General features: G+C 37.1%; 1 protein-coding gene across 3 annotated transcripts in view; it reads right to left on the reverse strand.

The window, feature by feature from the left end:
• SYNPO2 (synaptopodin 2) overlaps positions 1-13,526 on the reverse strand; it is a 172,926-nt gene that overhangs the window by 126,922 nt on the left and 32,478 nt on the right. Inside the window, exon 1 of one of the 3 annotated variants that reach the window (XM_045055922.1) lies at positions 3,647-3,663. The exons of the other annotated variants lie outside the window; for them this stretch is intronic. The gene's annotated coding sequence lies outside the window, so the exon portion shown is untranslated. Of the gene's footprint in view, positions 1-3,646; positions 3,664-13,526 lie in introns of those variants that run through there. 3 annotated transcript variants of the gene reach the window in all.

Raw genomic sequence — 13,526 nt, forward strand, 5'->3', positions numbered from 1 at the left:
AAAGAAAGCAGTTACAATTAATTTACAAATCCTACAGTGTTAATGACTTTGTGAGTTTACTATACTAAATGCTTAAATAATGTCTTAATTTGCTTAAAGTTTTGGTCACTTCTCAACAGCAAAGTTATAATAACCATAAACTATTTTGAATGCTGTTTCTCAGTATTTCATATTTTGATTCTATAGGATGGTTTTTGAGCCACATCAGCAGATTATCCTCAACTAGGTTCAAATTTTACCAACCTTTACTTATCTATGTCTGTATGTAAATTTCAAAATAAAGTGAAAAATATAGATTTATACTGCAACCAAATATTAGCATCAATCTTGCCTGCTGGTTTATGTTCCATTACTGTGTTGAGACATTGATTTTTTTTTTCAGTCCTCAGAGAGACCCCAGATCAGTAGTCTCCGGCCAGGAGCAGCTTGTCTGTTTACCCAAAATGCAATAGGAATATTTTCATTTCCTCTGTGTGGCACTGCAACAAAAATTCTAGGATATGCTACCCTAAGTAACACTATTAAAGGCTCTACCATGTTCCTCTTTTATTGACTCTCATAGATTATAGTTTCAGTAACCTATGATAAACATTGTCTTGCCAGAACATTACTAAAGGAAAGTAAGACTCTCCTTTTAGTTGAACTCAAAGAATTCAAGAAAATTCAAACCTTATTTTCTTTTTCAGTGCCGAGATAAAGTTTTTTCACTTTTTTCCCTTAAAAATTACTTTTATGTCCCTTAACTCAGTTTTCCTCTTAGAAAAATGGATGTTAGCAAGTTCTGGTTTAAAAATAAAGTTGTGGATTTTCAGGGTGGAACATGTTATGGTACATTTCTTCATATTATTGCTGTTCACAGACAAGATTCCTATAGCCAGACACAGAGAAATGTGAAATGTTGCAGACCACCCAAAGGGGTTCTTGGAAAATTTGTAAGAAACACTCTAGAAAGATGGGTTCTTGTTCCGGTATGATAATGCCTATGAACTGTCAAGCACGTCTCTCTCATTTTTATTAACAATAGTTATTTAATATTTCTGGTTCAAAAAAAAAAGAAGTTCTTACCTTTCAACTTAATGTTCACAGAGAAAACATCATTTTGTGGCGAATACTAACCTTAAATAGTTTCAACGCCCAGTTCCCATGAAGGTTTCTTATTTAACCAGGATAAAATAATTATGTATAGTGCATGCAATCTAGGTATTGTTAGCTACAGTAAGCAAGAATCATTCAAGGGAATTTAAAATTTACAATTAGCAGGAGATACATTACTTGAAAATGCTCACTTTCACAGGATAAAATATTTTATTTTTTTAATAATAACCCATCACATACAAACAAGTATATTTACAAGCTCAAAACTCTTGCCTCTACATTTTTGACAGCAAGGATGGGAAGCTTTTCAGAGCACTTTTCCTAAACCGGAATCTTCTTTTAATCCCACTCTAAACGCTGCCTTATCCCCTGTGTGGTCAGTGCTGCCCCAATCTCAGGATACAGGTATGTCAAAGAAAACACTCTCATCTATTTTCGAACATTCTGGGATCTTTGAAGTGAAAACTCATAAATAGTTGGAAGCAAGTCTGCCTGGAAACCATTTTGGTCAGAAAAAAGATAGCCCGCTGAAGGAAAAGATTACAAGGTTGTGGATAACCATGAAATCAAATGATTTATAGCACCTGGCACACTGCTTATGCTTCACCGTGCTAGATTCACACCCTCCAAAATGGGTAACAGAAACGGCGTATTTTTCAAACATGTAGACGTTTTTAGCAATGTTTAATTAAAGGTGGGTAAAAAGCCCTGTCACTGAATAAATTCAAATTAATGACTGACATAGTAAGGGGTTTTCACCCCCAAAAATAAATATTTGCTGATTTTTAAAATTATGTGTAAAAATGGCCCAAATTAGGCATTCCATAAAAGCCTAAGACATGCATTGGCAATCCCAACCAGAGATTCAGTGAGCCACAGGAATGGAAAGAGATTCACTGTATGAAGGTGCATAGTAATAAACTGGGTACAGAGTTGGTTCCAGAGAATCTGTGATCCCACTGACTTGCTTACATAACTTTCTATGCCTCACTTATCACAGGCTATTTCTGGTCTATGCAGCAGAGCTAGATCCTTGTAGATTAGGTCACAGAGAAAAGGTGTGATACGGATTTGTTTCATATAGAATTTTTTTTCCCTTCCAGGGGGAGTCAAACTTCTTGGGAGTATAGCATAGATGTATAGAATTTTTCACAATGGAGCCTACCAATTTGTAAATGTTCAATAAATATTAAAAATAAGAAAAGCTTAATGACCCTGGATACAGGGGTATTAAATGTGCTCACAAACTGAAATGTCATCTATGAAATAGCTTAATATCATGGTTAGAGCTCAAGTAGTAGTCAGAAGACCTATATTCCCATCCCAGCTCTGCCACTTATGACTCTGTAAATGCGGACAAGCCAACTCTTTGATGGTCAATTTTCCTTATCTAAGAGTTTCTAATTTCTCAAGTTTATTCTGAGAACACAATAATGTTCTTTCTAAATTGGAAGGCCCTGTAAGGTGTTAGATCTACCCTTTTGAAAATCTGCATAAGATGTGATAGTATTTTCATATCTTAGTTAATACAACAAAATAGCACTCATTTTAGCCCTTAATTTAACTCAGTAAATATTCATTTGAGTCATCATCATGGGTAAAAAATTTACAAGTCAGATACTTTTCTGCCCTCGAGGTAGTCATAATCTAATAAAGATGATAAACCCAAATACAACCACTCATTTCGTGGCAAATGTTTATTAAATTCTTATTAGATGACAGGTGCTATTCTAGGTCCTTTGCTACCTATATGAAAAGGTCCTATATCATGACTTCAAGGAGCTTGTGTTCTAATGAAAAAGAGTTGTTTGTTTGTTTGTTTGTTTGTTTGTTTTTAAAGCTGCAAACCATGCTCATACAATCCATAATAAATGTGCATACAGAAGTATGCACAATATAGTTTAAGAGTAGGGATGGGAAGGAAGCAATGTAAGTTCTAAAGTAAGATAACCAGAACAACAGATGCAAAAGCCCAGGACCGAATTCATTTTAAAATTCTAGCTACGTGATCTTTTCCAAGTTACTTGTTTTATTACTTTCTGGATGTGTAAAATTGGAAAAAAATAATATTATCTTCCTCGCAGGACATTTGTGTGGATTAAATGAGGCAATACAGATAAAGCTTTAGCCTTGCATTTAATAAATGCTTAATAAATGTTCATTGTTAGCGCTTATGTGCCCCTGCCTGAGTACCCAATACAATGTTATACACTTAACACGTTCTCTATAAATTCTTAGTTACAATCTTATAGGGTGATTATGAATGCTAATCTAAAGGATCATCATCATAAACATTGAGTCCAACAATATAATATTAAAGATGTAATTTTTGTTTACTAAATGAATACTATCCCCTTATTTTCTCAGTTCTTTGCCTTTTTCTTCTAAGTGCAGAATGTAGAAAATAAATAAGTCAGAAAGAAAATATATTCATCATGACAAATAAGTTGATGGAGGGTTCTAATTAATGGAATTTGACTTAATCCACATCAATCTAGCTACAAGATACAATAATCACTATCTATATGTATTTTACAAAGTGCACGTGTACCTTTTGGAGCTTTCCATCGTAGTTAACCTAGTGAAAGATGGTTCAATTGTGTAGGGTCTTGGGAGATCATAGAAGGACTCTATTTGTATAAACAACAACAAAAATGAGGATTAGAAGAAATAATTTGGCTGAGGTGAGGGGTGGGATTCAACTGAAGAAGAAATGAAGTATAAATTATTTTATTAAAAATTAAAAGCTTTCATAGCTTGAGAAAATTTAACAATTTATATATTTTTCTGCATAATTAGCTAAAACAAGATTGAAACCTCTTGATTTTTTAAAACTTTGAGAGGTTATCTGATTCTCTTAAGGACATTCTGAATCCTTTATGTTGATATAATTTAGAGATATAAACAACTCAGATGCTTATGCAAACCTGAAAACATTCATTTAAAGTTTTTAAAAGTCCAAAGAATTGGCCAGTTCCTCATATTTATTGCAAATAAGAAACAGCCACTCAGCTAGCTTTATTTTTGTTTCTGCTCTCCCTTCCTCTTCTTTCCTTTTCTCCTTTGTCTGTCTCCCCCATCCTTTCCTCCTCCCCTTTCTCTCTTTCTTTCCATTCTGCCTCCTTTCCCTCTTTCCTTTTTCTTTCTTACCTCTTCTTTTTCTCAGTATGGCCACAGACCAGGAGATTTCCTAAGTTCTGGCAAAGAAACAGTGAATAAAACAGATATGGTTCCTCCCTCACAGCACTTACAATCTTCCATTGGAAAACTGTTCATTAATAAGTATATTTATTACAACATTAAGTGCTATAACCAGGCAAGTACAGTATAGGACAAGAACACGTTGCTATGGAATGTGGCTTTGTTCACGAACAAGAAACAATTCATTACCCAGGGTTTTTGAAGTTGCTTTACATCTTACTATGTATTAATATATAAGTATACGAATATAAAAATACAACATAGTCAAACCCTGCCTCACAGTATCCCAGGGTAACTAGGTTTAAGCATTTTGGTTTACTCTAATAAATGGGCTAATCCCCTTCACCAGACATTTAGGAACAAATAAAGGAGGTTTTTCTTAAAGCACTTTTTGTAATGATCTGAGACTTTTTGAATAATGTCTAATCTTTCTAAAGAAATGTCACTTTAAACATTTGGGTGTTGTTGGAACTAGCCTGGATTTCCAAGTCTCAAAGTATCAGTTATAACCTAATAAGACCTATGCCATCTGTTTTTTTTCTTGCTTGGAGAAGCTTTTTAAAGTTTACTATAGAAGGACATATTTCAAATGTATTTCTTCCCACACAAATTTATATGCAGGTTGGCAAGCTTTCTCAAAGATCAACACTTCTGACTTCATCATAAGGGTTTTTTTTTCCTACAGTGTAATCACATAAGACTGTCTTCCAAATGCTTTTTATAAGTTTTGATCCTGAGCAATTAGCTAATAAGCCCCTACATGGGCTGATCAGTTCTGCACAAACAAACCTCTTGCCATAAAATATCAACACTTCTTAAAGGGTAACACGTCAAGCATTATGGTCAGTTCTAATTTACTGTGCCTACTTGCCTTCTTGGAGGATGGCGGTACGCCAGGCAGGAATATCTAAGCTTGTTTGAAAGCTCACTCTGGTTGCCTAGCAAACCTCCTGTCATGGGAGCAAGGCAGCCTGGCCTCTGCAGATCTGGAGCACCCTGCAGACACCCTCCTCCTCCCAGGATGTAGTGCAAGAAGCATTCACAAATGCTTTTTTAAAAAGGGAACACTTGATTCATTTCTGTCATCAATCTATGGGCATACTGAATACAGAACATTATACAGGTGAAAATGGGGGAGAAGCTTAATCGTTCCAGGCCAACATAGTCTCCTGACCAATTTCTATGCAATACCAGTACAACATACACAAGCAGAATGCTTTCTTCCCAAGATTGATAGCACAGCTAAAGTATCCAAAAATTCAAATTACACCCACAAAATATATACATAAAACCAATAACAACTACTCGAAACCAGAAGCAGCAACAGCCTTCACAAACTTTGCAGTCATCTATAGAACATTAAACATCCATCATTTCCCAATGTTCTGTGACAACTGTAACTCAATCATTTTTAGGAAAGAAAACAAACTCTAGAATAGCCTCATTAAAAGCAACCCTGAGACAGCATGGTCACCAGGACATATGATAAAGCAAGTACAAGTGTCTACAAGGGGCATAATACAATACCACGTTAAAGCCACACTACTATGGTAGACAATTAAAATGACATTTTTTGAAAATTCTACTTTTCTGGCCCAGCAGAGAGGGCCAATGTTTTTAAACTGAAGAGACACACTTTGCTTTCCCTTTCCCTATCTTCTTCTCCATTTCTCTCTGTCTCGCCCTCTCTTTCATTCTCCCTCTCCCTGTATCTCTCTCTCTCCCCCAGTGCAATTTCAGAAAAGCTCTGGGAAGCAGCATGGTAATGTTGAGAATCAGGGTGCTTGAGTCTACACTTGGCTCAGACACTACCCAGTTGTATAACTAAGTACAATTCACAATTCACTTTACTTTTGTGGGCTTCATTTTCCTCACGTGTAAAAGGACAACACTGGTCAAGGTACTCTTCAGGGTCCTTTCTGGTTCCAACATTTTATGTCTTGTTAATAATATAAAACAAAGAGAATCTCGTAGTCACCACAAGTTAGGAAAATGGGAGTAAATATCTAAACAATGTCAAATTTCATATTTTTTGCAAATGCCCACGGCAGGAGATTCATCTTGCTCCTCTGACAAGCACCTGCTGGGCACATCAGGCAAACTAATGAGATAGGACCAAGAGGAATTCATCCACATATGAGACCACAGGTCTTTGTTTTGCTGAAGTGAAAGGACAAGGAGAAGACTCCAGAGGGAGCAAACGTGATGGAGGACAGCTGGTGTGTCCATAAGTATACCTCAATCTAGGGACAGGGATCATCTACGCGGGGGCCAAAAGAGGGTGCGCCAATGCTACTGCAGCATCCGCTTGCTTACCCAGGATGCCATTTGGTGGAGAGCATCCTCACTCGTTCTGGAAACATGAGCCCCTGAACCCATGGGGCTCTGCCAGACTTAGGAGAGCTGAGAGACAGAACCCCAGCTCCTCTACAGTGAAAAGCATATTTGACAATAATAGCAATAATTTACATTTATTACACCTTACACCTTACAGCACTTTACAGTCTTTGTTTTGTTACACCTTTTACTATTGTGACTCTAACTGCCTGTAATTTTCTTTTTGCTTTGACTGCTAGAGACTTTGGGGACTGAGCTGCAGCCTGGCTCTCAGGGTCGCCGTACATCGTTGTACAGGTTTGCCAGCACCATTTAATCAAGGCAGAAAGAAATATTCCTTTAATCACTCTTATTATTCTTTCCTGCTACCTCCAACTGATCCTCAAAACCTTTCCACTGCATTACTTAAACATATCTTAACAACGTCCCATTCTCCTCAGCCGACCACGGCAGCCACAGTTCACGTCTTCTCCATACTCCACGGTTGCCAAGAGCTTTCCAGCACCTCCAGACGTGAATTGAAAAGCAAAAGATTTTTTTCTTCTCCATGAGAACCCAAGAATTATGTGAGTAAATTTCACTCTTGCTAATAGCCCCTATCACACACTCACAGGACAGAACCCAAGATCCATATAACAGCTTACAAAGGCTTTCCTGATCTGGCCCCTGCCTACCTCTCCAGTCTACCTCCCATAATCCCCAGCTCTGTTTTCCATCCACACAGATGGAAACACAGTGTGCCATGCTATGCCTCCTTGCCACTGAAAATACTGTCCTATCTGCTCCGGTTGCATTTTTCCTCATCTGCCTGGTAAAAAATCTGTTAGCTTCTTCCCTACTGGACTGGACTGTGTACGTTTTGGAGGCAGGACCTGTGCCTATTTTATCCTTGTTTTTCCCAGGACCCAGCGAAAAGCTTGGCAGTTCTTAGACATTTAATTTTGGGTGGGGCTTGCAGACAAAGAGAGAATCTTAGGCACGCTAGAGCTCAGCACAAAGCCTGCTGTGGGGCTCAGTCCCACATCCTGGGATCATGACCTGAGCCTAAATCAAGAATTGGATGCTCAACTGATTGAGCCACCCAGGCACGCCAGCACTTCTTAGACATTTAAAAAACGTATTGGAATTCTATAACATCAAAGTTGGGAAATCGTCACATGAGCTTTCTGGGCGCCAGTTCCCTATCAAGCTACTTGGGCAGAGAATTATAATCACACATCCCACCCTTATTTCTACTCTCTTAAAGTCCATGCTACTACTAACGATCAACTCAGAATTTTCATGGCCTTGTTCCATCCCAAATGGTAGCACCAAAAAGGCAATGCTAAATTAAAAGATTTTATATTTCTCATTAGTCATGCCACAAGACCCTCTTCTGCCAATTCTCAATCAGAAAGAATGGGCAAAGATTTCCTACAGACCTGGATAGTCCTGGAGTAAGGGTGTACTTGTACCAGAAGGGATTGACTTTGATATATGGCTCTAATTTTGCATGATCTGTTGGTCCTTAATGCACCAGGGAATGCTAAACACCCACACAAAGCCACTGGGTACTATCTCTCACATTTGTATCTTTGATTTACTGACAGATGTGTAAAATCTATCTAGTATCTAGACAGCTCCTGTCAACCACATGTGTACTGAAACACAAACAACATAGAAGTGCAAATTATTCCAGCTGAGATCAGCATTAATTGAAACTTAGTATAACAATCCCCTTAAGACTTTCTGGAAAAATTTGTTGCCACATGGACTCAGTTTTGTTGTTGTTTTAGTACACCATGTTGAGATGTCTGTCCTTTCCTCATGCAAGGATTTGTCCACAGGGAGAGGTTCCGGAAGCTAAGGAGAAGCAACTGAATAATGGAAGAGCACAAAGGTTATAGTGATATTAACAGCCAGAATCCTCTCCAGTAGGCTGAAATCTGCAGGAATTTCCTCAGCTGCACTCAACAGTTACCATCTGCACCCTGGAAGGGATGACATAAGTCAGTATTTGTACTTAGAGCTAGGAAGCAACCTCCAAGGTCAATATTTGGGTTCTGAGACTACACTACATGTGAAATTTAGCTAACACATCTCTGAAGAGCCACCATACTATATGTATGACAAAGAAAACTTTTTTCCCCAAAATATATACAAGGAACCTGGATATCACAGTTCCTTTATTTTATCTATCTACCTATCTAGATAGATAGATATAGTTATAGATATAGTTATGGATATAGTTGTAGATATAATATATATATTGCCATATATATAATATTATATATATTGTTATATATAATATATAGATATAGTTACAGATATTATATATAATGTTATGTATATATAATATATATATTATATATCTCCAGGGAATTTCTTGTTTTATTTAAAAGACTTACTCTGTGCTATTATTAGCACAGGTATATAATTAAAGATATATGCATAGATGAGGCCAGCCAATCCAAATATGGCTAAACTACACTATGTGGATGATACTTCTAGTTAAACAAACACACACACACACACACACACACACACACACACACACACACACCTTATTTCTTCCTGACAGGCTGAGCTTATTAGTTGTCCGAGATCCCTAAATATACTGTGATTCTTACAGGACATTTTTCCTTGGAATTTTAAAATGTAAGATAACAGTATGTCTCTCTGTCCCATTATAATAGTAGTCTTATATTCATAACTGAAGGAAATTTTAAAATGCCAGGAGTTAATGTACAAGAAAAAGTCTGTTAACCTTCTCTGGTTTCATAAATAAATATGGTATGTGTCTCTTTGTATGAATATGTAGGTCCCCACAGAATATATAGTTTAAAAAATATGTACGTTCCATGAATATGTACATCAAAAAGAATTAAGAGCAAAGCCTGTTGACCATCCTGTCAGTCAAGTTTGGAGTTTCTATAGGGAATTCTTTAGAGGATAAAATAAGGAGCACCACAAATACAGCATGTTTTTACTTCCAGAAGGATCATTTATAGGTCTTGGAGCAGAAAGCCAATCTTTTTTCTCTAAAACAGAAAGATTTCTTGAGGGAATGAAACAGCTTTGTCTATGAGACAGAGGTATGTCTACTTCAGGCAGTATCTCTAATTAGGATCCAATTATTAGAACTGGTGCCTTTGACAGTAAACAAATCTTCACATGGTTAACTGGAACTACTCAGTGGCTAAAACATTACCCTGAAGTACAAAGACACACTTCCCATGTGAGTTTGCCTTTGACCTTCACTCCTTCCTCATTTATTTAACCATTCTATAAGTATATGGTAGACTCCAAGGATGCAAGATGAATAGGATATACTCCCCACCCTCAAGGTGCTCCCAGGGTACTGAAGGAAAAAGTCAAAGAAACAGATAACTGTGAAACAATGTGTTAAGTGACAAAGATACACAGAGTATTATGAAGACACATGGATGAGGTCATTAATTCAGAGTCAATACAGGCTACATTAGGGAGGTGACAGAAGTTAGCCAGGTGGAGGAGAGAACTGCATATTGAGGGAGAAGCAAGAATGAAGACAAGATGGCAAAAAAGTGTATTATAAATAAATAAATAAATAAATAAATAAATAAATAAATAAATAAAATCATATGAAAAATAAGTAGAAGCAATTGGTATTTCTGGAGTTCAAAGCTCAAATAGTTAAAAAAAAAAAAAAAAGATAAGGCTGGAGATTTAGAACATCATTAACAAAGGATCTATCTTCCCAAATTGAAGAGCTTTGGCTTTAGCTTGGAAGAGAAGGGTTTTAATCAAGGAAGTGACATGGGCCATATGTGTTTTAGATACATCAGCCTGGCAGTTGTGTAGAGGGCAGATTTTTTTTAAGTTTATTTATTTGGGGGGGACAGGGGCAGAGAGAGAGGGAGAGACACAGAGAATCCCAAACAGGCTCCACACTGTCAGCACAGAGCCTCACGTGGGGCTTGATCTCACGACCATGAGATCATGACCTGAGCTGAAATCAAGAGTCACACGCTGAACAAACTGGGCCACACAGGCGACCCTGTAGAGGACAGGTTTGAAGGTAAGATGTGTGCTAGAAACACAGATGTGGGCATCATAAACATAACGATGATAGTAGAACCTCTGAAATGACATAATCTGCAAGGGAGAGTGCCCAGAGTGAGAAGTCAGGGGGCTAACTGTGAAGCCCTAGAAAAACCCAACATTTAAAGGCTAGGTGAGAAGCTAGGTGGATGTTAATAACAATCTTCCCTGGCCAGAAGAGCTTATTCTTGATCAGGCCATTTTGCCCACATTCTGCCTGGTTATTTCATGATTAGACTGGTGTCCAGAAAAGAAATGGTTTCATATGTGTACTGTGAAAATGTTCATTTGATTCAAGATTTATTGCACCCGCAGCAAAATTGTTTCAGTATGCAATCTAAATAAAGTCGGAATATGAAATACATATTTCTTACTATATCACACTAATACTACAAGGAGGTTTTTTGATGCTTAAATTACTTCTCAGTTTTGAGAGAGAATGCCTAAGGAAGTGATTGCTTTTCTTTTGTCCATGGTGGATTATTTTATTCTTAGAGTCCATGGTCCAAGACAGAACAAATACCTGGTGGTGTGCCCACTGTAGGTGCCAAGTATTGCTGTATCTACTTTAATATGTGTGAAGCTGGATTACTTAGATAAAAGTTGTTTTTCATGATGTGGGTGATCTCACCCACTCCAGTGACTTCAACCACCAGCTGTACACAGATGAATTCCAAGTCCTTCCCTTTCTCCTGAGCTCTGGATCCTTATGCACAAATATTGACAAGGCACTGTAGATGGCTTCCAGGAACCTCACATTTCAAATGCATGAAAGCAAACTCGTTATCTTTCTTGTATACCTGTTCCTTCTCCTACAGTTAAGGTCTCCAAGCACGATGCTAAAATTTGCTCAATTACCTAAGTCATCTCAGATTCCTTTCTCCTTCACTACATTCTACATCCCTCCAACCACATTATCTTACAAAATTAATGATTTTGATCAGTGATATCCATCTCCCCTTTTCTACTCCTCATCTCCTGTCCCCTATTACTAGGACAAGAATCTTATACTGCTCACCCAGCCTTCAGTCTCTCACCCAACCTGTCCTCTCTCCATGGGTCAATCATATTATTCTTTAAATGCATAAAATATTTCTAATGGGATTCCCATTGCCTTTAGGGGCCACGAGTCCCTCCATGATGTGCCTTCTGCCTAATTCCCCAGCTATATGCTTTGTCTGCTGAACTTCACCCTCAGCCTGTGCCACAGAGTTAGTTACACACCAAAGCCCTGGTTGTAGCCAGCTCTTGCAGTCAGAGGCTCTTTACAGGCCATGCTGGTTTAATGCCTCAAGCCTGTTTCTAGAATACTTTCTGTAATCCTTCTCCGTCCTCATAGACATCTTGTATTTCAAGCTGAAGCTTGTGTATTCCATCTTCTAATGTTCTGATCATCTCTCTATCTCCCTTCCTGCCTCCACTGTTCTCTATACCCCCTTCTACAATAACATTTGCAAATCTTATTACATTTATTGCATCCCATATGTGACTCCCACTACTGTAGTGCCAGCTTTTTCAAGAAATGAACCTTATAATACTCATCTTTGTGTTCCTGGGACCTAGTTTGATTCATGGTGACCCCGTAATTGATGTTTATTGACATCAAAACACATCAAAACAGCTTTAAAATTGATATTTAAATGGGTGCATTTTTCTTTTCTAATTGAATCGCTTTGGTATATAAAAATATACAAACTATGAGGGGGAAATGGCTAAGTATGGTGATTGCGAAGAGATTTTTGGCTCAAAGTCCAACCTTAATCAATTGCAAATGGCTGGTAGAGTACAAGCTTGAGGAACACAGAGGGTCCAATCAAGGCACTGAAGAATGAGTACAACGATTAGTACTTTTTGTCATGGTTGTGCCTTATATTTGCTCTTCTTCACTTAATGCAAGTGTCCAATAAGCAAGCCTTTTTGAATAAGTATTCAGGAAATATTTTTAAAGATCTCACTGCGTGCACAAGGGTAAGGGAGTGTCTGCACTCTAAGAGTACACAGCACATTGGAAGCACTGTGCTAAAACTGGCTAATTGATACTAATGTTTGATACTTCTATATTAAGTGTATATTTAATTTTATAATAGCCTTAATTTTAGCCAATGAAGTCTGATTGGTACAATTATTTTTTAAAATGTAATTTGATGGACTAGGAAATCTAAAATAGTCATTGAATTACCTCTAAAATACTTGAGTAAGAATTAAGTTATCGTTATCTAATATAACTGTATGTGTCATGCCTTTTGTCAAATACAAAAACTAGGTATTGAGTTAAAAAGGCAAAAGAAAATGTTATTCCAATGTTTAGATTAAGTCATTTTAAAAATAGGAACAACTTATTTTATCTACAAAGTAGATTTAACAATATACAATCTTAAAAATTTCCTTTTAAAAATTACTCTCTTGTTCCACATAGTCTTACGAGGGTCTATTTCATTATAATTTTATCTGAACTCTATATGCTGTAGTGCAGCTCTACAAATGAGTCATAGGATAACTATTCCCAGTTTGTAGCCAATTCTCCAGAGAAGCAAAGGAAAAAAGAAACAACTGCCTTTTAAGGAAATCAAACCTGTTTCTAGAGATAAACCTCTTTCTGTTTCTGTTTGAACATAGTCTCAACAACTGAAAACGAGAATACTACAAAATACATGACCTATCGGATGAGCCACCCAGCCAAATACATCTGTAGGTTTGTTTAATGCTTTTCCTATACCATACTCTATTATATAAACACATTACATAAATATATGCACCTGGCTATAATGTAAAATGGTAAAATAAAAGGATGGCTTTGTTTCTGTAAACATTAAAACATCTGATTGCAGTTT

This window comes from Felis catus, chromosome B1, assembly GCF_018350175.1.
Source record: "Felis catus isolate Fca126 chromosome B1, F.catus_Fca126_mat1.0, whole genome shotgun sequence".
NCBI lineage: Eukaryota > Metazoa > Chordata > Mammalia > Carnivora > Felidae > Felis > Felis catus.